The sequence below is a fragment of the Protopterus annectens genome, chromosome 2.part2, assembly GCF_019279795.1.
Source record: "Protopterus annectens isolate FY-2018-M chromosome 2.part2, PAN1.0, whole genome shotgun sequence".
Classification (NCBI taxonomy): Eukaryota; Metazoa; Chordata; order Ceratodontiformes; family Protopteridae; genus Protopterus; species Protopterus annectens.
Window position 1 is genome coordinate 677238097 of NC_056730.1, and position 25645 is coordinate 677263741.

The 25645-nt window shown below is 41.1% G+C and overlaps 1 long non-coding RNA gene across 1 annotated transcript in view; it reads right to left on the minus strand.

The window, feature by feature from the left end:
• Positions 1–5467, minus strand: part of LOC122796043 — a 103239-nt gene extending 97772 nt beyond the window's left edge. The window contains exons 1-2 of the long non-coding RNA XR_006363904.1: positions 5088–5467; positions 4856–4884 (exon numbers count right to left, since the gene is read on the minus strand). This is a non-coding gene — a long non-coding RNA (uncharacterized LOC122796043). The remainder of the gene's footprint in view (positions 1–4855; positions 4885–5087) is intronic.
• Positions 5468–25645: the final 20178 nt, after the last annotated feature.

Here is a 25645-nt window from a genome sequence, read left to right on the forward strand (position 1 = left end):
GCCATGGGTCTGACTGGCACCACCAGGCCCAAGGCCTGAGGCAGTACTGATGGTGACCGATATCTGCTGAAACAGTGACCCTGTTCAGACTGGCCAGGACCACGTGCCCATGGCCTGTTACATTGTGGCATGGACAGCACACCACCCTCAGTACTGCTGGTGTCACCACCACTATGGGAGCATGATGGTGGATGGCCACATGGAACCCCAGCTGATTGTGGTGCTGAGCTAAATCCACATGGCTGCCACCTCTCCCCTGCCAAATGTTCAAGCACAGATATTCCATGGCTGATGAGTGCCCCAATCTTACCCAACTGTCTTTCCATGATCTCATTGCCCACCCAGCTGGCTGCAACAAGATCCTGGAGACAGCCATGAGCACCAGGGAGATGTTCTGTCATGACCCTGTGCAGTTGTTTGGTGTTCTATTCATTATGTGCCTGGCCCAAAATATGGACCTGGTAACTGCTGCAATGGCACTTGCTACATGGGTTTGAAAAAGGCAGATAATGTCTCCTAAACTTGATAGACTTCTTTGAAGCAGTTACCAAAGCCATAGATGAGGGTAAAGTGGTTCACACAGCCTATCTAGATCTCATCAAGGCATTCAACACCATCCCCTACTCTGGAATTATAGATAAACTCACTAAACTAGGCATAAATCCCTATGTCACAAGATGGGTTGCCAACTGTCTTACTGACAGAACCCACACTGTGAAAGTAGCAGACTCCAATCAGACTTCAGACCAGTGACAAGTGGAGTATCACAGGGTTCAGTCCTGGGTCCTCTCCTGTTTGGTATCTACTTCTCTGAAGTACAGGCTAACACAGAACGTCTTTGGCTATCTATGATCGCAGATGACTGCAAACTAGGAGCCATAATCGAAACTCCTAATGATATGGACATCCTACAAAAGGGCCTCACTGAGACAGATGCCTGGTGTCAAAGCCATTGCCTCAAGCTCAATTTCAAAAAGTGCATTGTCATCCTCTTTGGTAAAAACTCTGTACCTATGAACTACCACATAGGCAGTAGTCTACTTAACACCGAAAGTGTGATAAGAGACCTAGGGACACAGGTCGACAGTAGTCTCTTCTTTGATAATCACATCGCTGCAGTGGTCAGGAAATCCTTTTATGTGGCACACCTCATCACAAAAGGTTTCTCATCCAGAAAAAAGAGGTCATTTTTCTCCTCTACTCATCACTCATTAGACCTATTATAGAGTACAACACCCCTTTTGATATGTACCTCACAAGACATCTAAAACAACTGGAAAGGTGGCAGAAATACCTCACAAAAAGAATTACTGGCCTCAAACAGATGCCCTATGCAGACTGTCTCAAAAAACTCCAGCTTTACTCCGTCGCACATTGCCTACTCAGAGGCGATCTCTGCCTAATATACAAAGCTATGTCAAACCCAGAGCTGTTGGACATGCTCCACTTTAAGAAATCCCAATCCCTCTGAGCTACATGCTCTAGGGACGTAAACCTTGTCACCACAATAAAATAGAACATGCTGGAGGGATAGATTCCTGTCCCAGAGACTACCCATACTCTGGAACAGACTACCTATGTCAAACAGAGCTCCTCATTAGCACTCTTCAAGAAAAATCTTCATGATTGGATGGGAAATAGGAAATTCACCCTGGGGATCACTTTTGTGGCTCTGCTTGACAGGGACATAGGAAAATAATTTTCTTGGGTGGCGAAAGCCAGGGTACTTTTTTGGCTAGGCTTATATAAGCCCTAGAGCCAATAGACTAGTAGCTACCTATAAACATATGGGCTGGACAGGCAGCAATCTTCCTTTGACCACCCCTGCCCGTCTGCCTGTGTGTGACCTCGCCAGCAGTCTGGTTATAGCTAGTGGCTGGCTGCACACTTGCCATAGTCTCCACACTTGCATATCCTATGCCTGCACTCAGCTGTCCTTCACTTGTGGCCACTAGTGACAGGGAATGTGTGGGCATTGTGAACCTGTGTGAGGATGGGATTGACAAAGGTGGAATGCCAACTGGTGACAAAGTTGCAGCCCATGACAACCCCACCTGTACCTCACTATGGTTGTCATCATGGTTAGAGTCACCAAACAAGCTAACATCACTTGTATAGCAGGAGGGACTGGGAGCACCATGCCCACCTGTGAGGAAAAGGCAAGATATGTACATTACTAACATCATTACATGGTTTGCTATCACACTCTCTCACACACACACACTCTCTCACATGCACACACACACACACACACACACACACACACACACACACACACACACACACACACACACACACACACACACACACACACACACACACACACACACACACACACACACACACACACACACACACACACACACACACACACACACACACACACACACACACACACACACACACACACACACACACACACACACACACACACACACACACACACACACACACAAGGTGTCCCACAGGCATTGCACAGACCTCACATTACACAGAGGGTGACAGTCATGACACACACAGACCACAACAGACACACTCTAGACAAGCCCTCAACATCATGCAGTGCATACCTTTCAACTTAGTTTTGCTACTACTAATTTCCACCACTGGGATGTGTGAGTGTCTTTAGTAGGTGTTGAGCCTTCACCTAGAACATGCTACACCCATGTAGACATCAGTGCTGTTCACCTGTATAGCACTGTAGCAAAACCTAGGGAACATAGCTACAAACTGTACAGAGTTTTCACAATGATTTTGATATGTAGGTCATACTCCCTGTCTGCTGCACATACCTCCTATGTTGGTCTGGTACATTACTGGTTTGACCAGTGGATTGGTGACCCTGCTTTTAATGTCATACTGTGATTTCCAGTTGTCATAACCTCCAATACATGTATGTGAAAACAAGGTAATTTCCTCAAACAACTTCACAAACTGACAGTGGATATAGTAAGTGTTCACACCCCTCTTAACATGCAAGGGTTTTGTGACATATCACATGAAACCACATTAATATTTCCATGATATGTCCACCATTTCGTATGACATGTAACGTGTGCATTCTGAATGAGGAAACATACACATCAGGTAGGGGTGGTATATTGTGCATGTTAGTATTACAATATCTGGCTTGCAGAAGGTGCACACCTGTAAATCAATACTTTGATAAAGCACCTGCTGCTCTTAGTACAGCATTCAGTCCTCTTGAGGTCATGTTTCTCAGCATGGCACATCTCAACATGGCAATGTTTCCAAACTCTCCCTTGACAAACACCTCCAAATCTGTCCAATTGCAAGAACATCTCCTGTTCACAGCACTTGTCAGGTCAACACAGACTGTGTTTCGTATGTAGGTGTGGCTTCTGGCTTGGCCACAGCTGACTGTTGACTGTGTCCTTGTGAATCCATCCTTTTGTTCATTTGGATGTAGGGTGTGGCCCATTGTTGTGTTGTTGTGTGCAATGTTGGGATACCTCCCCATTCATGTGGCTGACACCAGACAGATTATAGCCACAAGGTACTGGTGTTTGGAAGTGGTCATAATACAATCTGAATTGGCTACAGCCCCAGTTCAATAAACCCAAAACAGGACACTGCCATCACCCTGCTTCACTGTGTGGGTAGTGCTGTCCTGCACTTTGTGCTGTGCTGTTACTGTGCCAAACTAACATGACCAAATTGTACACAAAAAGAGTTCAACCCTGCTCTCATAACACTGTCACACATTTCCACACATGTGTTTTGAAAAGTTGATATATTGTTGTCCAGATGTTACTCAGAACTGGCTGTTGTGTGTTGTGAGAACAGCTGCCATCGTCAAAACACACCCTATACTCAAGACATGTGGAGTCCATGGAAGATTGTTGTCACATGTAGTAGACACCCAGTACTTGCCAGAGATGTCTGATACCCCTTCACTGTTGCTGTATGGCTCCTGGCAGCCTCCCTGGACATTTATGGGATGAATTCCCCAATATATGTGTAGGGGTGTCCACTTTTTCAAACTGTCACTGTTGTACCATCTCTTGTACATCTTTTGATGACTATCTACACTGTGTTCCATGGCATATGCAATGCTGTGTATATGTGTGTGTGTGTGTGTGTGTGTGTGTGTGTGTGTGTGTGTGTGTGTGTGTGTGTGTCCATTGCATTCACTCCCTTTGCAGCATGTTAGGCTGTATGTGAACCATGGCTTTTGCTGGAGCAGGCAACTGTGGGTCTGTGTTGGGATAATCCTGGTATGTGATCTGACTGTTATATGCATGTATTTTAGGAGTCCATGATTAATGGCAGATGTGTACCCAATATGATCAACTGCTGTGGTTGTATCACATGCTGATATACCCCAGTATGAGTTTCCTCCTGTTCACACATATGTCTCTAGCTTTTTGGACTGTTTCCACTCCACATACATGTTCCCCTAACAGAGTTGTATGTTTCACATTTGCATTGCACAGATTATAGGTTACATGGCAGGTTGCATGGCGTTGTTCTTGTGTATTGTGCTCACACTGTCATATCTCACACATACCTGGCATTGTGACATGTGTGTACACCTTTTATATGTGCTGTCTCACAGTACTGTATACAACATGTCCCTACTATTGGCACTTTGTCCCCACATTTTGACAATCATTATCCAGATGTCCTGCTATAACAGGTTTGTGAGTTATGCTATTGATATGTGACATTGCATGCAAATAGGCCCCTGTGATATCATGCAGTGAACCCCACCACAGGTGATCTTGCAGATACATGCAATTTGCTGACTATAACAGTTCAGTGCATGGCCACATGCATGACCTTAAAATGCCTGGGGTACTGGTAAGCCACAATAGGAAGATCTCATACTTACCAGCCTCAGGCTGCTGTGCCTCATGGTACCTAGGTAATGTGAGGGAGAGGTATTGTCAGCAGCTTCACAATAGCCAGCGGTCCAGGAGCAATGCTACATGTATGCACAGGTACAGTCTACACTATGATATTACAGTATTTGCTATTCTTCACTTGATGACATCTGCATCTAAAGACTGTTATTACACAGTTGAAATGTAACCTCAGTACACTAATGTGGATTTTGGCCTTACCTGGATGCTATTCGCTGGTTTCCTGGGTGGCACCCACCTCCACAACAGCTACATCTTGTAGTGGTTGTTCTCTGAGGCTCACCCCAAAGTTGGCAAGGAGCTCCTCCATTTCTGTAAGTGGAGCCTCTCTGGCTGGCCCCCCACTAGTAGTGGAATGGTCCCTCACCACGACAGCAGCCCGTTGCCATGCTCTGTGCCTGACCTATTCATACCTGCAGCCATAGTTCCCCAAGGTGTTCAATCACTGTGTGATGTCTTCCCAGAGGGCTGTCCTCTCCCACTGATGTTGGTGACCCCAACTGAAGAGGACATGGTAGTGTTCCAGGATGGCCTCAGTTATGGCTACTGTCTCCTGGACATCATAGGCTGGAAGCCTCTGCATCACACCTGTAAAACACATCACAGGGCATCAGATATTGTCCATTGTTCTTTGCAGAGACAGCTCACTAGTAATGAGTATCAGTAGCCACAACATTACATCAAATAATACTCCAGTACCTAGCAGCATTGTATGGACATGCATAACATTATGTGTAAGTAGGCAGATTACACCTGATTAATGATGAGGGTAGGGGTGCATGAGATGTGCATATCCCTCTATAATGATGCTGAGCCAGGGGGGTGATGTTTGTCCTAAACATGTCTGAAGCAGGTTGGCTTTAGCTATGGTGTGTGTGTTTGTATGTGCTGTGGCTGACCTCCATTACAGAGTGGATTGGATAATTTTTTGTGAGACCGCAGACATATGTGGGGATGGCCTTCTGATTGCCCTCAGTGAATGTGTCCAATTTATACTCATACTCAGCATTACATTAATGCACCAGTGACATATTATGCTCAATCAGACACAGGTTGACATGCTGCCCAGATGGTGACTGCTCCTACACATGTGGTGGTGGAATGAAGAAGTACAGGGGAGTATGCAGAGAAAGGGGTTGATAAAGGAGAAGTGGGACTGACAGACAGATGTAGAGAGTAGACATGAGTATAAAGAGATAGGGTGTATGGCAAAGAATGTTGGACATGGCTATGGATGTAGAGTCTGACATACAGATGTGGAGTCTGGGGTTGTATGTAATGTTGGACAGCACGGATGGTGTATAGGGCCTGCAGCTATTGACTAGACAGAGGCACATAGCTTGGAAGGATGTGCAGCACAAAAGGGTGATAAGGGAATATGGGTGAAACATACAAGTTAGGAGTGTGTTTAGAACATATGGAAACATCACTTTGATGGCCTGTTCCTTGAGGAAATGTGTGAGGGAGAGAAGATTGGCTGAGGTGGGTATGGTTAATCAGGAGGTGCAACAGATTATGAAGGAGAATGTAAGGATAGCTATGAGGGGGTTTAAAAGTGGAAAGGCTGTTGTTCCAGGTGATATACCTGTGGATGCCTGGAGGTGTTTCTGAGACATGGCAGTGGTATTTTTAACTGGATTGTTTACTGTAATCTTGGAAAGTGAGAGGATGTGTGAGATGTTGGTGAATATGTATGGGTACTGCTTATCTGAACAAGGGTGGTCTGCATACCTCTCAACCTGGAAACATCAAAAATCTGGACAAGGGCCATGAAAAATAGGTACAAATCTGTATGCTGATTAACATATAATTTGCATACATAATTACGTAACCCCACCCACTCCGATGGAATTGTGGGATACCAACTTTCAAACACAAACTGAAGAACAGACAACCATAATATGGCACCGGAGTCCCCCTGCAGCTATTCCAATGTCCCATTACCTGGCTATTTTGCCTCATTTACCATAAACACTAATGTGCATACTGCTTTACATCTCCAATGATTATTTGGATTTTATTTTTACATTTTGCAGCACATCAATGCACAAACACTAACAGACATCTGATAAACAAAGCAATACTGTCTCACAATGAAAATAGACCTGGCATTAAAACTTCTTTGCCCTAGAAACTCACATTCATTGAAACAGCATTGAAACCTGCACCACATCCAAAGAAAATGCATCTGGCCAGTGGTGGATAAAGATTACCTTTTTGTTTTCAAATTATTGGCCCCTTGCACACAAAACAAGAAGTATATATGCGTTCTCTTCTTTGATACACCTTCCTGACTTTTATTAAGTTATATTCCTTGTATAATACAGCGCAATTGTTAGAGCACATTTTAAATTTATTGTATGAATGAACATTTTTCCAGTAGGCTGTACTGTAGGCAATGAAAGAAAATGCATGAACCAATAATTACAAAACTGCCAATTCAGAACATTTCCATCATAAAAGACTACTTCAACGTCCAAACTATAAACAAAATGACAGTAGTGTAAGCCATAGGCATCTTGCACAGCTTCTAGCACTTATTTTCAATTTCAGGTTTTTTTTTTTAGGGGGGGGGGACAAAAGGTCAAAAACCAGGGACACATTTTAAACATTGCTTGTATAATTTTGGAAAGTTGCTAGAATAAAATGTTGTGTTACCCCATGCAAGTTACTGGCAAATCTTGAACCCAGGACACTATATACTACAGTCAGTGCAACATACCACTATGCTAAATCATTGGCTATCATTTAGTGAATTCAGTTCTCACTTCTCACCATAGCTCTCAACCTCTTAGCACAAAAAACCTGGACAAAGTCAATAATGGGAGAGTACAAATTCAGTTCTCACTTCTCACCATAGCTCTCAACTCTTAGAACAAAAGACCTGGACAAAGCTCACAAGTGGTGGTGGCTAGGACTTATCAGGGACACATTTTAAACATTGTTTGTATAATTTTGGGAAGTTTCTAGAATAAAATGCGTTACTACCCTGCATGTTACTGGCAAGTCTTGAACCCAGAACACTATGCAATACAGTCAGTGCAACATACCACTATCCTAAATCAGCAGTTTAAACAATAGGAAGACTGAAACTTAATGGCTATCATTTAGTGAATTCACTTCTCACCATAGCTCTCAACCTCTTAGTACAAAAAAAAATCTGGGCAAAGCTGAGAAATGGTGGTGGCTAGGGACTTTAGGCTCTTTTTACCCTGTACCAAAGGTACAGGGCCTGAACCTAAATACCTCTAGCCACCATATGTATTACATTGGGGGCATTTTCAGACACACACAGACACACACAGACACACACACACACACACACACACACACACACACACACACACACACACACACACACACACACACACACACACACACACACACACACACACAGATTTAAAGCATTCTTCCCTTGCAAAGCAGTGAAACGGCAGCAGATTTAAAGCATTCTTCCCTTGCAAAGCAGTGAAACGGCAACAGATTTAAAGCATCTGTCCCTTGCAAAGCAGTGAAACGGTAGCAGATTTAAAGCCAGCATTCTCCCTAACAAAGTTAAGTCCATTGCAATCTCCCTATAGTGGTGCACACACCCTTACCTAGAGCAAAAGTCGGCAGCAGATTTAAATAAGGCATTCTCCCTAGCAAAGCAGTTAAGTCCCTTGCAAAGCCAGCATTTCTCTTGGTGGCAGCAGATTTAAAGGCAGCTATCTTCCCTTACATTTCTGTCCGAAACAGCAGCAGATTTAAAGCCAGCATTCTCCCTGGCAAAGCAGTTAAGTCATTTCTCTTGGCGACAGAACACACACCCTTGCCTAAAGCAAATGTCAGCAGCAAATTTAAAGCCAGCATTATCCCTAGCAAAGTTAAGTCCATTGCAATCTCCTTACAGTGGCACACACACCCTTACCTAGAGCAAAAGTCGGCAGCAGATTTGAAGACAGCATTCTCCCTAGCAAAGCAGTTAAGTCCCTTGCAAAGCCAGCATTTCTGTCAACGGCAGCAGATTTAAAGCCAGCATTCTTCCCTCACGTTTCTGTCCGAATTCCGAAATGGCAGCAGATTTAAATCCAGCATTCTTCCCTTATAACTGACTGGCTGATAGTGCTCTTCTTTCAAATTCTCAGCAAGGCACTTCCCGCCTGCTCGCAGCCAGCCGGAAATGATAACGTGAGCTCCTTGAGCTCAATTCGGACTGGCTGGTAGTGCTGATGGAGCCGATGTCATCACGCACGTGATGACATCAGCTCCGACAGCATAAAAATTAAAAAAATAAAAAAAAACAAAAGCAAAGAAATCGGAAATGAAGGGGTGCCACTCAGGAATCGTGGCACCCCTTCATTTGGACCCCAAAATTAGGAAAAAAACAAGTAATTTGGGATGGTTGGGAGGTCTGGTGGTCTGCAGAGCTGTAGTAACAAGTGAGGGATAACATTGATCAGTCACTGGATGAGGTAATGGTAAAGGGTGGTGGCAGCTAGGTTGAGAACATTGTGATGTTTGATGATTTGCAGTATGGTTTCATGCCAGGTAAGAGCAGTACAGATGCAAATGTTGATCCACAATTGTTGATGGAGCTCTACACTGAAGCTGAGATGCAGCTGAATTGTGTCTATGTGCACCTACAGAAAGCATATGATATGCTGCCTGGAGAGTGGTTGTGGTATTGTATGTGGAGGTCAAGGATGCCAGAGGAGTCGGTCAGACAACTACAGGATATGTAGGAGGCTAGTGTGACAGCAGTAATTTCTGGTTTTGACATGACAGGTGGATTTAAGGTGGAGGTGGGAGTACATCAGGGGTCAGCTGTGTGTCCTTCCATATTTGCAGTGGTGAGGGACAGGTTGACAGACATGATCAGACAGGGGACTGTGCAGTTTGTAGATGACATTGTGGTCTGTAGTGAGATTAGGGAACAGGTTGCGGAGATCCTGAGAAGGTGGGGTTATGTTGTAGAGTGGGGAGGAATAATGGTCAGCAGGTCTAAGTAAGAATACATGTGTGTGAATGGGGTGGGGGATAGAGGAATGGTGACAATGCAGGGCATACAGTTTGGAAGGTGGATAGGTCTAACTACTTGGGAACACCAGTTCAGAGTCATGGGCAGTGTTGGGGAGAGATGTACGAGAGAGTACAGGCAGTTTGTGTGTGGTGGGGAGGGTAGTAAGGAGTTATTTGTGTCAGACAAGTACCATTAAGACTGATATGGAAAGTCTACAGGAGGGTAGTGTGACTGGCTACATTATATTGGTTGCAGACAGTGGGACTGTAAAGACAGGCAGGATTCAGGGCTGGACACAGCAGAGTGTGTGATGTTCACATTTGTAGTGTGTGTGACAGGGGGGGATAGGATTAGGGATATGTATGTTAGTGGGGTCAGCCCAGGTTGGATGGCTTGGGAACAATGCCAGACAGTAGCATGCTTGGTTTGGACATGTGCTGAGGGAGTATGCTGTGTATATCTTGCAACAGATGAGGTTGCCAGGTTACAGGGATAGCAGACAGCCTACAAAAGGTGTATGCATGTGGTGATGGCAGACATGCAGGTGTATGGTGTGTGAGAGCAAGATGCAGAGGACTGGATGCCATGGGTGGAGATGATCTGCTGTGGGGGCCCCAAACAGCAATGGCCAAATAAAAGGGAGGGAGATGATGTAATGCTATTGTTTGCAGGTTGCCAATTATTTGCAAGACATGACACAACTCTTTAAGTAAATGACTACAAATATGAGGCACAAATATGGTCAGTGTGCATAACAATGGACATTTTAATGGTATGAGCTTGGTATAGCACATGCAGTCCAACACACACAGCTGTAACATTATTCCACTATGCCACTACCCTGTATAGCTCCATGACATTTCTGAGACAAACATGCATAACAGTTGTATTTACAATTCTTATCTGGATATATGTTTGACATCTGGGGCCTGAGCTGTATTCTATGTCACTTCAGAGGACAGAGATGCTATGGCCATACGTTTTGCTCAGCAATATGTCCGTACAGCAAGTCTTGTTGGGACATGTACATTAAACTTCCTATTTCCTATTATTATATACCCCTTACTGCAGTCCATTACATGCATACTTGTTTGACATACCTGTTTTTTTCCTGTTGATGTATGATGGTATCCTGTTGTACAGATTTCTTTTTTTGTCTCCCTTTTTTGCTGCTTCTCTTTGTATGTATATATATTTTTTTCTTTTCTCTCTCTCTCTCTGGGATGTAGGTTGTTCATCTGTTTTGCAGAGGCAGCAGCTTGCCTTTTGTAGGTACTGATCAGGATCAGCTGATGGCCTGTGCACGATATGGAGTTCCACACTTGCTAATTCCATGAGGAACAGCTCTGGTATTATTCCTGTAGCCAATAGCTTGGAAACACAGTCATATAACTGTGTACCTCATGTAGGCGTCGGCCTTTTCTTTGCTTGTGCGGAGGTTTTCATGCATGTGTGTTACACCCAGCATCACAAAGGGTCATTATACTAATAACGTATGACAGAGACTGTGAAGACAGCCCAACTCACCAGTGACAATTGTTGCAGACACAAGGACAGACTCTGAGTATTGTTGTTATACAATTGAAGTACTGCTGGTTTGACAGGGTTTGTGTGGATACGGCTGCTCTGTATGATTTGCAGTCTTGAGAGTATTATGTGGTTGACATAGCTCAGACTGCCCAGAGTTCGTACTGCTATTATCAGTGTGTTACTCACACATTTACTGAATTTGGAAGGTCAGTAGCATGCTCTGTAGGATAGCAGTCAGTAAATGGTAACATCCATGTTTGTTTCTGACTTCATATTGCTCAGAACAGATATGTTACAATAAACATTGTTACACCAGCTACTTTCTCAGTTTATAACACCAATATCTCCATTCTGGACCTGTGTTTAGGCCTCTGTCCACAAGTATGTCAGACTTTGTCCATATATCATGCAGTCAGAGGCATAGAGATATGGTATATCATTACTTAGTGACGTAATTCATAATATCATCCCAGTCATGTATCAGACTTCCAGACATTTTATGTGTAAGAGGCCTTATATATGATGACAAGGCCTGGACATTCTTTGGGAGTGTGTACAGTTGGGAGGTCTTTGTATTTCTGGCTATTGCTCATAGACTGTCAGGATTGTGTAGCAATGTATTGTGAATGTTATTTCTTGGGAGGAGGTGGTAGATGCAAGTGTTATGTTTCCTTTTCTATCTGCCTTTGCATGCGGATCCAGTTTCTGGTGCTCTAACAAGTGTTACATTTTTGTAGGGTAAGACTGTGACATGCCCCATTACACAGTCAAGCATCATACTACACTGTGTATTGGGCCAGTATACGTAGGTGCAGTGTGTGAGTGTCAAACATGCTGACAGTTTAGTTCACATACTCCTTATACTGTATGCACTTTCACACTGGTGTTTGTTTCTCAGTGCTGTTACATCCCTGGAGTGCCTGGTATATTTGCAATTACATGTGTATTCCCCCATAGCAAGATTGCTTTTTTGTTATGTCAGTCTGCCTGTAGTTTAGATATTGCTTGGTGACATGGCTAGAAGCTCAGTGTATTTTCCCTAATGTGATGTTATGTCCAGTTATTTGGCAGATGTGTAGTGTTGCCTGCCCCCCATAAGCATTGTGTATGTCTGACACATCACTGGGGGGATGTGAAGATTTACATTACTAACTCCTGGAAAGTCACTGGGTTTTGGACTTGTGCTATTCCACTCAATAGCTGTTGGAACAGACAAGAGGGTGGTACTACATCACATGTGTCAGCTTATCTACACCGGTATGTCAGATATGTCCACATTTTCATGCCCCCCCCCCTTTGCCAGACTTGGTTATGCTTTCTTGCACTAAACTGTTCTGAGTACACCTGTCATCAGCCAGATTGTTCCAGACTGTCCACATTTATTACCCATATTTCTGGTCTGTTGAACAGTATAATTTTATTCCTTCCTGTGGTAAATCACTGTGATCATGTGGGGATGTCTGTCAGTATATGATGACATACATTACAGTTTCATAACTGACATCCTTCTGAACATGTATGCTGACACACACCCTGTTCCTGTAGCAACATTCTACATTTATACCTGCAGGATGTTCATTGTGTCCCTAGTGTTGGTCCCCCTCCCCCCATTTTGGAGCCTTTGCCCAGATCTTTTGCACTTAGGGGTGGTGGGTATGACTCCAGTACATGTTATGCACAGATAGATAGATATATATTTCGTATGTGTGTATGTGTGTGTGTGTGTGTGTGTGTGTGTGAGTGTGTGTGTGTGTGTGTGTGTGTGTGTGTGTGTGTGTGTGTGTGTGTGTGTATACACACACACACACATGAAATATATATATATATATATATATATATATATATATATATATATATATATATATTATAAGACACGGTGGTGCAGTGGTAGCATTGTCGCCTCACAGCAAAAGGTTCTTCCGTTTGATTCTCAGCTGGAGTGCCTTCTGTGTGGAGTCTGCATATCCATCCCGCTGTCGAGTGGTATTCGAAAGACATGCATGAATGGGTGTGCCTTCGTTGAAGGTTGGGCATCGGGCTGGCACCTCGGCACCATAAAAATCGACTGCCAATCATTAGCGGACCGGAGTTCCGCTGTGGCGACCCCTAACTGGGAAAAGCCGAAAGAAAAACAACATCAATATATATCTATATATATATATATATATATATATATATATGCAAATATATCTATGTGTATGTATGTATGTCTGTGTGTGTATGTATATATATATATATATATATATATATATATATATATATATGCAAATAGCAAATATATCTATATCTGTGTGTGTGTGTGTGTGTGTGTGTGTATATATATATATATATATATATATATATATATATATATATATATATATATATATATGTGTGTGTGTGTGTGTGTGTGTGTGTAACTAGATATATATTTATATATATGTATATATTATGTTAATATATATTTATCCTTGTATAGATATATTTCTATATATATATTTTAATATATGACTATTGATATATCAGTATATTTCTTGTTTGATATCCACACATATATATTATTTTATGATATATATGTACATATTCTATATGTCTGATTTTGTATGTACAGCTACATATATCTGATATATACAATTTTCATATGTATCTATCACCACACACATCTATATTTGTATATTTATATATTATAAACATGCTGTTCCACAGTATTTGTTCCATAGTATTCTATACCTGTATTGAATGATGTATTTAAAAAAAACATTCAGTAGTACAGCTCAGATGGTGTAGTAGTACATTGCTCTGACTGTGGTGTACAGGGTCCTGGGTTCAAGACTGGACAGGGCTGATTATTTTGTTTCTGGGCAAAACAGTGGGTGATGCTGACAGGGTGATTAAAGCAGTTTTAAGCAGTTGTAAGTGGGTTTGCTTGGGTTTGCACAGAGCTAAGAACTGCTAAAACATGGTTAAATTAATAGTTGCTTAATCTGTATAGGCTTTGATTACCAGTGTGCAAATCCACTTAGCTATGCTAAATTTTGTTTAAACTTTTAATTTCAGTGACACCTCACATTTGGTGCTGCTACACTACCCTGGTTAACTTATACATAAATATATGCATTACTAATTTATTAAAAATACATTGTGGATGTGTTTCACATATAAAAATGTTTCGCCTGCTGTGTGGTTTGAACTGTGCTTGACTGCATGTTAGGCAAACACCCTAACCACTACGCTTCAGTTTCACTTTTTTGTTCTGTGTATAGTTCTACTTAACTACTTTTGTGGTTTAAATGCTGATATGAATAGCTGTGCGATGGGCAAACATGCGCAGCTACCCTTAAACTTTATTCCGAACTGGAAAAAATAATTAGAACCTTATATGTTGAGATTTTTGCCTTATATTTTTGGTCCATTTTTTGTGGCTTTCTGTCTAATTAGTGACACATCTTGGTGATTGCACTTAGATACTGCTGACAAACATTTGAGCTTCTGACTTCATACCCTTCGGCAAATCATGCTAATGCATAACTTGTTATTCTATCAACTTTCTATAAGTCTGTACGTGCCAGACTTGTTTGCTTTCTCTAGATTTCTTACTGTAAGGGGTTAGGAGGTATTCTGCAGACACTCTTTACATTGCCGTATTGCATTTATGGAGTGCAGGAGCCGTGTGAATTGTGAGAGCACTGCTCTCAGACACATCCCCTGCTGTGTCAGTATTACAGCACGGCAGCACATCTTCATGAATATGCATGGTATGCTGTCATGCATATTCATGAAGACGTGAATATGCATGGAAGCACGCCATGCATATTCATGAATATGCATGGCATACTGCTGTGCTGCATGGGAACAATCCCTTCCTGCATGGGAGTTTACTGAATCTGGGGGTATTTGTAAATATTTTAGGTCTGAGAGACTTTTAATGATATTACATGTAGGCTCCTGCATGCAGACACACACACAGACACATACACACACACACACACACACACACACACACACACACACACACACACACACACACACACACACACACACACACACACAGCAGCTGTACTAAACATGACTTATTTATGAAATAATCTATGCAAATGTAGTGTATAGTTTATTTATTTATTGATAAGAGAGAGGTTACATGTACCTATATGAGAAATGTAGTTTGTATATTATTCAGAGAACTAAAGTTACAAGTTATTGTCTGTCATGTGACCATGTCTTCACAGTCAGTCTGTAAAGCTTTGGGGTGTGAACATTTATGTTTCTGTTTCTTCAGCTGACAGTCCTTGACTGTATGCTTGCATGCTGTTTGGGTACATATACTATAAAATCCAAGTCATATTTTTCAAATCCACTTCTCTAAATGTGTAGACTTAACTGAGCATTGACAATGGAAATCAATGTCAGCAGCTTTCTAAATATCTGGTTTTGTCAGCATCGAATTGCTTCTGGTTTCTGATCATCCAAGCTCAGAGCAGTCAATGTAAATAGAGCTATCAGCTCAGCCAAATGGCTTGTACAATGCCTAGCCGTTGGATATTTGGGCGTATGATTTCACACACAAGCAACATTTATGAAGCATGATTAAAAGACCTTTACATACTGAAATTTCTTAATGAACAATAAACATTTGCACAAGTAAAAGAATATGCAAGTATGAGAGAGCATGAGCTTAGATTATGATGAGGAAGGAATGAGGAACCAGATGAGATAACCATATGAGTTATAAGCAAAATAAGACTGTATTTTCATTGTACAACTTAAGTAAAATATGTTTGACTTTTAATAATTAATATAAAAGCTACATTAATTAGTGTGTATTTTCTTAGTAAAGCCTCGATACTTTGTTCAGCGCTAAACCCAGCAACATTTTTCATTTTCTTACTTTAATTATATTTCTTCCTACTGATCCCAGTGTTGACAACAGTAACTTATGATTTTACTTACTGAAGCAGTCAATAAAATAAGGTGATTATTCTGAGTAAGAAGTCCAGGTCCACACACAGAACTGGTCTATTTTAATCAGAAGCTGTGTAATATGGAGTATTCATAAAATATTTGCTCCCGGGTACCTCTAGCAGGAAAATATCTTTACAATTTAAATTGATCTCATTAATAATATCTCTGCATAATGCATCTGTGTAACTATTCCCAAATAAAATTTCCCATTAAGGAAGTAGTGTCATTGTGCGGATAAAACAGAATTAAGTGTTTCTTCAGGAATGTAATATGTTGAAGTTTAGAATTCCATATGTAAACCAATACTTTTTTTCAAGGCAGTTTATTTTGATTTCATAGTTACATAACTCTAGCCAGACACACAACTGACCAATGTACTGGACTGGTAGCAACACTCTCACAAAACAGAATAGCAAGGAGACGAAACTCACTTTCGGAAACACACACAGACAACATAGGACTAGCAAGACCAGACAGGAGGAAGACACCCAACACAACACAACAACCCGCTGGAGGGCTCTGATCAAATTCAATTTATCACAGCAGTCAAGGCCATAAAGCCAACAACCCAAACAAATACCACCCCACGACAAAGAACACCAAACCACAGAGACCACACACACTGGTGTCAAAACAGTCACCTCCAAGGCATGCCAAACAAACACAACACACACCACATTCCAGAGTCAGACACCATACTCACTGGCGTCACACACCTCCACAACAAGGTCATTGAGGTCTGACTGTCAGGCTGCAATGCGCCGCTCACCACCATCACATCCATAGAAGCATGGAGTAGTTCTCACAGGCAGTAGAATCCGCCGACTCACCTGTTCACCACGGGTATGATACCCTGACTCGAGAATGCCACCTCATGGACTATGAAAGGGACATCGAGGAGCTCTCTGATTGTAGCCCAGGGTATGAATCTACCTGACCGAGCATGTCATTCCTACCTTCACCTAATGATGATATGCTATATGTGATAAGCTGAGGGCCACGTATGGTGATGCAAGAAATTCTGACCTGGGATCAAGCCAAATCCTCCTGCTGTCTGCGCTGTCATGCTGGGGGATCAAAAACCCTGCTGCTTTACAGGGGCGCTGGACAACTGTCACCTGAAAAAGGATCGATATTAAGGCTGTCTGCTGGCTTCAATTTTTAGGCAACCGCTGCTCCACTAAGGCTACCACCCTAAAACACCAGGCTCAAAAAACAAAGGGAAACACCTAGAATGCCAGAGGCTGCAATAAGCCCAATGCATACTTTCAAGCCTAACTCCAATATGGCCCTTTTGGAGTGTCCTCAAACAGAAGTCTGTAATGTTCAAGGCTCACAGGTTCCACCCCAGCACTAACACCCCACACACCATCATCTTAAATAATTTCCCCTGTCCAGGACAACAACACCCCAGGAGGAAGTGCACACCAGCAAGGACACCCACACATCAAGGTAAAGGCCACCAGGATATCAGAACCATGAATTGAACATGATTAACCACCTGTATCAGGTGCTCATAACCATGTAGCATGTTACAGGCCACCCACCATCATACTACTCACCCCTCTCAAACCCTTCTCAAAAACCTAACAGGATAAAATGTATCTCCAAACACATCAATGCTAAACCACCCCAATACTCAAAATTAAGACTGGGACTACTAGACTGGGAACCTAAGATAGATTCCTCTCAAACAACTCACATCATCTAGTTCATAACTACCAACCATCATCACAAGGAGACCATACATAGATCTCAGCTTAATGAAACATGGGATCTCAATCATGGGATCAAATGTATAAACCCACTGGTGAACTCTCATCATAAACTAAAAACAAAAACTCATCCTCATCCCTTACCTGAAACAAAAGACACCAGTCAAAAAAAAAGACCACAGTGAAAAGTTAACTTCAAAACTAGCCATTTCCCACAAAAGCCTGGTCCCACATCCTTTGGAAACACCTAGATCCAGTGAAAACAACACCAAACCCTTCTACCAGCTAGTGTGCCAAGGCACTGATCCAGGCCTGCCCCCCCAAAGCTAAACAAAACTCTACCAAAAAGAAGCGAAGCTTACAAAGGGACCCCAGCCATAAACAAGCTCAGTAAGACAAAGGATCACTACAAGAAAAAAACCAAAAAACTCATAAAAAAATAAAACACTTGAAAATTAAGACAAAAAAAATAAGAGCTCAAAAAAAATCAAAAAATTTAAAAAAAATCGTAAAAGGCTCTAAAGAAGAAACCTTAGCCAAAAGGTTAGAAATTAGTTAGAAAGAACTAAAGAAAGATAAAATTAAAATTGGTAGAAAAATATGCTACTGGTTTACTGAAACTACACAACCTACCTTCCCCCCTGCCAACACCAGAGCAGTCCCCCAGATCCCCCTCCCCCCAACAAATATCCCCTCCCCAAGGAGAGCCACCTACACAGAGAGCCCAGGCTAAAAGAAATCTCCTTCCATAAGGAGCCAAAACACCCCATAAATGCAAAACACATGGTATCAATGGCTGTGTCAGCCCCCGGCTCAATGATTGAATTTAACCTTAACCTCACCCACAGTTCATCATGGGACCAGGTCAGCTACCGGTACCCAAAGGGTGAAGCAAGGGCGACTACCCTCCCCAGCGACTGTGGTTTACGCCTCCACCTTGATAAAGAATTACACCAAGGCCATTACCCTGATATTTATCCGACAAAGCCATAAAGGGAAGGGATGGAACAGATAATCATAGTGGCTTAGCAGACTTGCAGACCAAGGAACCATCAGACTTTGGCAACTTGGGATTTTGATCCTGCAACTTAAGCAACTTGCAGCCTTTGAGACTTAGTTGACTTACCTTTGATTTTCGGCCAAGTCCATTTCTAGGCCTACCTTGACTTGGCCAACAGCTTGACACAATTTGAATGTAAACCCCATACATACAGCTCATCTTGTTGACCAAAAAAAATATCACACAACCCACAGGGTCAACTGGACTGATGACAGACTCAAACTGGCTGGTGTCAGGAACCCCATGTCAGAGGTTACTGGAGCCATGGGGTGGTGTTGAACAGTCAAAATTTTTCTGAAGTACTCACAAACACAGGAGGGTTTCTCTGACAAGCATCAACACATGAGTACAATGGCTGACAAAGGGTTATAGCTGACATCTGACACAGATGATATTAGTGAAAACACAGGCAGAACAGATGCAGCCTGATGCAGAGCCTCACAGAAATGGGGCACCAAACAAGAGCCATGGCCTAGTTAAGCACCAAAAAAGGAATAGTCACCCTGCATATAAAAACAAGGCTACCCCTAGCTACCATATATAAGTCATCCATAGGTGAGAGAAAGAGGAGCACAGTAAAAGTCATCAGGAATCTGGGGACCCAGGTTGACGGTAGTCATCACTCATGTTGCCTCAGTAGTTAGGAAACCCTTCTATATCACCCACCTGATCCTCAAGGATTTCATCACTACCTCATAGAGGTCATCCCTTATGATATTACTCATCACTTATTAGACTATGGATTGGGTATGACCAGTATTAGACATATATCTGACCACACACCGTTCCACACCTGCAAAAGTTCCAAAGGCCCAAAGTAATAAAGCCAAGGATAAAGGGTGCTGAAAATATGTCTTATACTGCATGATATCTCTTCTGCAGCAGCTCAGCTGCTCATTGTGCCCTGACATATAGACCCATGTCTGACCCAGATTTGATGAATATGCTTCACCTCAAAATCTAGATCCCCAGAAGAACCAAAAGAAAGAGGGCGAGAACCTTGACTTGGACGGTTTATAATAGAGAACATGCTGGAGAGAAGAACACATGCCAGAAGACTCCTATCAACCAAGGAACAAAATCCTGGTACATGGAGCGTTACACTTGCCAGAGGACAAGAATCTTGACCAATGGATGGGAGATTGCAGATATACCCCAGGGATTACTTCACTCCACGTCACTGGCTGACAGACAGACAGCAAAAAAGCATAGTTAAATTATTTACTTCAAACTAAAGGGAAAGCCACATAACTATGGGCTAGGCTTATAAATGCCCTTGGGCAGATAGCCTAGTATGAACCTATGAACCTATGAACCTATGAACATATGGCTATACACCCATTAGTTGACAACGTTTATTGCTAGACTTTAGCCAAAAAAGAGATGCATTGCAAAACTACACATTCATAGTACTCTGAGATAGCTCTGTTGCAAGAAATTTGATATTGACAGCATTGGGTATAAATAGCTAGACATCCTGGAGAAGATATCAGCCTTTGCACTGACTTGCACAGCAGTTGAGTGACATGCTCTGGCCTGGCTCCATGATATAAAGGGATGGACACCTGATTACAACCCATGTGATTGGGATTCTATTAGCAGCTTTGGCACTGGAAGAGCCATCAAGAGAGGGAAGGAGTAAAGAGGCATAGCCCTCTTACCTTCCTGGGGGGTGACAAGGGATGGTCACACTTGGGGGCACACTGGGTGGTATGGTTCCCTGGAAAGATCAGGGAACCCACCACTTATGATTTGAGGATAGAGGTGGTGGTGCTTGAGAAGAAAAGCCCCTTGCAGAATTAAAGGATGTCCTTCATTGTCAGACAATTGCATTTTACCTCTTCATTGCTAGTGTCTGCATAAATGATGCCCCCTCCTGATAGACATTCACCCCAGTGGTGGGGAAATAAAGGGCCATTTGACCTATTGGGAACTGATAATCAGCAGACACTGGGGAAAATGAGTGCAAACAAACAAAAAAAAGAAAAGAGTGACGTGCCAAGGCCTGGTTCTGTGGCACAAAGGGGTGAACGCCTGCTTATGACCAACCAAGTTCATGTATTGCTCTGGCATGAGAATAGTCAAGTGCATGAGTGGTGAAGCAAGTGGCTTTTGCTGGCTTGGCCATGCTGGAGGAAAATAAAATGCTGGTTTTCTGACCAGATGATTTGCTCCCCTGCAAGTGGAGGCTTGAACATTGCAAATGCTAAAGGCTGGGATCTCATGAGCCTGGCACTTCCATGTCAGAGATGATAACTCTAATAGGCATGAGTCCATGGCATGTACATATCAGGGAAAGATGTAGGAAATCCCTGTGGTGATGTGGGTGATCATATTAGCCACATAAGGGGTGACAGAGGTAAGGACATAAGCAGAAAAGTCCTGATGGCTGTCTGAATGATGGTGACTCTGACTGACGTTCACCTTACAATGAATGAATAAGAAAGGAATGGGGCTAATACTGTGAAGAAAAAAATGGGTCAAATCAATCACATGGAGAGACAGTAGTGACCAATACAGAAAAAAGAGCAACTCTGTTGATGCAGTATGACAAACAAATTCTCTTTTCCTTCTCAATGTTTTAATGACAGATGCCTGGCCACAGAAGAAAGACAATCTGGTACAGCCATTAAAGGATACAAAAGGCCATTTGGAAAATAATAAGAAAGTATTTAAAATTAGTCAGAGTTAGAGTACCACAGGGTAAAGCTGGCAGTGATTTAGTGGTATGCTCAAGATTTGTTACTCATCAGATGGTTAAATTTAAAATACTGGTATTATGGTCTGTATTAGTTTATATTGCTTTTAGGCAGTAGAAGATGAGGGCATGTGTGACATTCTAAATATCCCCACGACTTAGATTCTGCTAACACAAAGTAGATTTAAACACATACAGAAATGTATTTAAAATGATGCCACCTAAGGCTATAATTCCTTACAAAGTCATCCTATTGTGGCTTGTTGTGAGGGACTGACATTTTCTGGCTGCAACAAAAACATTGTAGAATCATATTTCATTTATTAATCTGAGAAATGAAAAACCAATAGAAGCTGCTTGCATAATGTATACAATTTTAATTAGCAAAATCACTGGTTGGCAGTTGATTTTTAAAGACCTTGATAAAGCATGAGTAGTCTTATAAAAAGTTGTGTTTGCTTGAAATGCAAATTGGTTGCTCTGGGTTTGTCCAGGATTAACAATTAGAGGTACTCCCAAACATGAATATGTCAACACTCAAGAAAGAGTGGAAGAAGGAAATAGACTAAGGATAAAGTGCCATTCATTTGAGGCGGGTGACTTATTGGAAATGGCAATATACACAGATATCTTGTTATTGCTGCTCATAGATGAAAGGGGAGAATCGTGATCTGTAAGAGCAAGAAACAAATTATATGTAAGAAAAACTAGACTGTATAATCCCTGGTTATCTCAAGAGAAGTTAAGTCTACGTGCTAAAATGGAAAATGATAAAAGTTATGTAGTAAGGACTTTTATCCTTTATCAAGACTTCTTCACAGTGAAAACTGTCTCAGGTAGCGCCAGCTGCTAGAAAGCAATGATCACAAACAAATGTTAAATTTGACCTGCTACTGTTTCTTACTGTGAAGTGGAAAAAGTAATGTTATTCTTTCTTAGCAAAATATAATTCACCAACAGAAATAATTGTCAGTATCATTTTAAAATATTACTTTCCCATACTTTTAATTCATGCTGAAAACAGTTGTTTCTGCCCTTGTTCTTATGACATTTTTTTTTTTTTTTTGCTTAACATGTTGTATATTTAACAATATACAACAACAAGGTTGTAGGTAATTCAGACTTGCACCAGAGAGGGAGGATTACTAATGTAGACACTCATGTTGCCCCCTCATGACCAAACTCTGTCCCTGCCATAGGTGAAACATGAATTACCCATTCCTTGAATGACGCTTCAGGTTGATATAACATACTTTAATAAAAAAGCAGTATTTGCAACAATATATGACTGTAAAATTCAAGAAAATTAAAGAGTGTTGTGCTGTAAATGTTTTGTTGGCATGCTCTTACTGTTTAATTTAGTACTTACTCAGAATAAGATGTGAAATGTATGTTCACCATTAGATCTTTCTATTTAGTGCTTTGTCAGTATAATGAAACAATAGTCTAACTTGTAAGTACCTGTGTGTTCAAATTTCTAAGAGAAGATTAAATTTCATGGGCTTAAAGAGATGCTTATAAAAAGAAAGAAAGAAAGAAAAAGATGGAAACATTTGTTTTTTCTGGCCACTGTTGGCAACATTTCATAGTATTGTTGATTTATTCACAGAATAACTTGGGTTACTGTTAATCACAATTCTTTTGTGATTACTAATAGAAAACAGTTGAAGTTTCAAAGACGAATCAAATGCATTTATTTTGCAGAGGGCAAAGCATATTCAGTCTGTCATTATAAATCAAAACCATCTTTCTCCTTTGCGTGGTTACCATATTAGACTTACTTACCTTGAACTATAACTAAGGCAATGCTTTGAATAAGACAATTGTTTGAATGCCTATCACGAAATCAGCATAATATGTGCTAAATCAGAACATTTATATAACTAACTGGCAGTTGTACAACTAGAAGCTTGCTGATATAAGAAGTACGAGGGACACTCCACATTTTTAAGGGGTGATCATATTTGAAATATCATTTATTTTGAGAAGCCCAAGCATCAATATTTCAAATATTATTTATTTTGATAAGTCTATACATCAGCAGAACAACAATAATAATTAAAATGGAGTTTAAGAATGTCTGCTTCAGACTGTGTGAATATAGTAGTTTCTACTGAAAACAGATTAGCATTACTCTTAGCAGATTTTATGAAGGTTAATGCACTTTGTGTTTAATCTTAGAATGTAATGATGAGTAACTTTTTTATTTGTTTTATTTAACATTAGTTGATCTGTAAAGTCCAACCAGAAAAGAGCCTATTTTCAGAAGAGGCCTGGGGAGAAATGCTCCAGATGCATGTCATTGGAATGTGGGAGAAAATCAGAGTGCCCAGAGGAAACACATGCAAACACAGGGAGGACATGCAGTCTCCATACAGAAGACACCCTACCTGAGCATCAAACTTGTGAAAGTCTTGCTGCGAGGCAACAACTTTAACCACTCCACCACCCACACCACTGCACAGCCCAAAATTTTCTTACAATATTTACAATCTTGTAAGATAAGATACTTAAAGCATACACAAAATATTTCTACTGAAAACAGATTAACATTACTCTTAGCAGATTTTATGAAGGTTAATGCAACCAGTATGTGTGTAATCTTACAATGGAATGAGCAGCAACTTCTTTATAATCTTGTAAAATAAGATACTTAAAGCATACACAAAATTATGAGTAATACAAGATCCATCACCCCCTTTTCCCATTTTTGCACACGGGGTTGGACTGTCACTTCAATAGTGACAATCATCTAGAGCCAATGTTTACACTGTTAGGGGGCTAGCCCCGCCATGGTTGTTTATCCATAGCCTCACACTTTTTTTTTTTTTATTAATGCACAATAAATGCAAATTCTAAATAACATATTCCTCAATATTTCAAATAATCAAAAATTAGTATAAAAAACATGCAAGGTATGAGCACAAAAATGGTGTGCCTTAATGATGTGTATAATATAACATAATTTGTTTGTATATAGGTCATACAGCTTTTATAATATTAATGCAGATATGAAAATACAGTCAATATTTATAAATGCTTCAGAAAAATATCAAATGACTGTATGTCTTCATATTGCTTACCTTGTTTAATACCATGTTCAGCTAATACTCACTGCTTGCATATGCCACCCCAAACATGATACTATCATAGCCTATTTCTATATAATTAAATATGGACAATATATCATACTTTTTAGAACTTTTTGCAAATGCTCTTTAATAACCCAAGTCCGTTAAAGGGTCTATATTATATAATTGAAGTTTTATAACTTCGAATACCATATGGTCGACACCAAATGGTGGAAGTTATAAAACTTCAAATATATAATAAAAATAAAAGAACAAACCCTAATCTAAGGGTTGTAGGCAGGGGGACATGCCCCCCTGCACCCCCCCCCCCCGCTCTTTAAATATAGCAACTCTGAGACTGCACTGTAATGCAGTAAAGGGAAGATTTAATTTGTCAGGTTAATTTTTTTTTTTTAAATATTCAAAATTTTATAACTCTGACTATATGATGTCGATCATATGGTATTCAAAATTATAAAACTTTGTTCATATAATATAGACCCCAGTTAAACCCCATGCTAACTGCATTACTGTAAATGCCTAGCAAATCATGCCAGATTTTAGATGGTGATTTGCTCCATTGTGTGCAACATACTTTTTATGCTATATTAGCCGGGGTGATGGAAAACTGCTAATATTAATACTGTGTACCTCAAAAACATAATATTTGTGTTGATGCTTGAGTTTCTTTCTTCTAACTTTTCTTCCTTTTGGAATGTACCTCAGAAGACATCTGCAGCAGCTG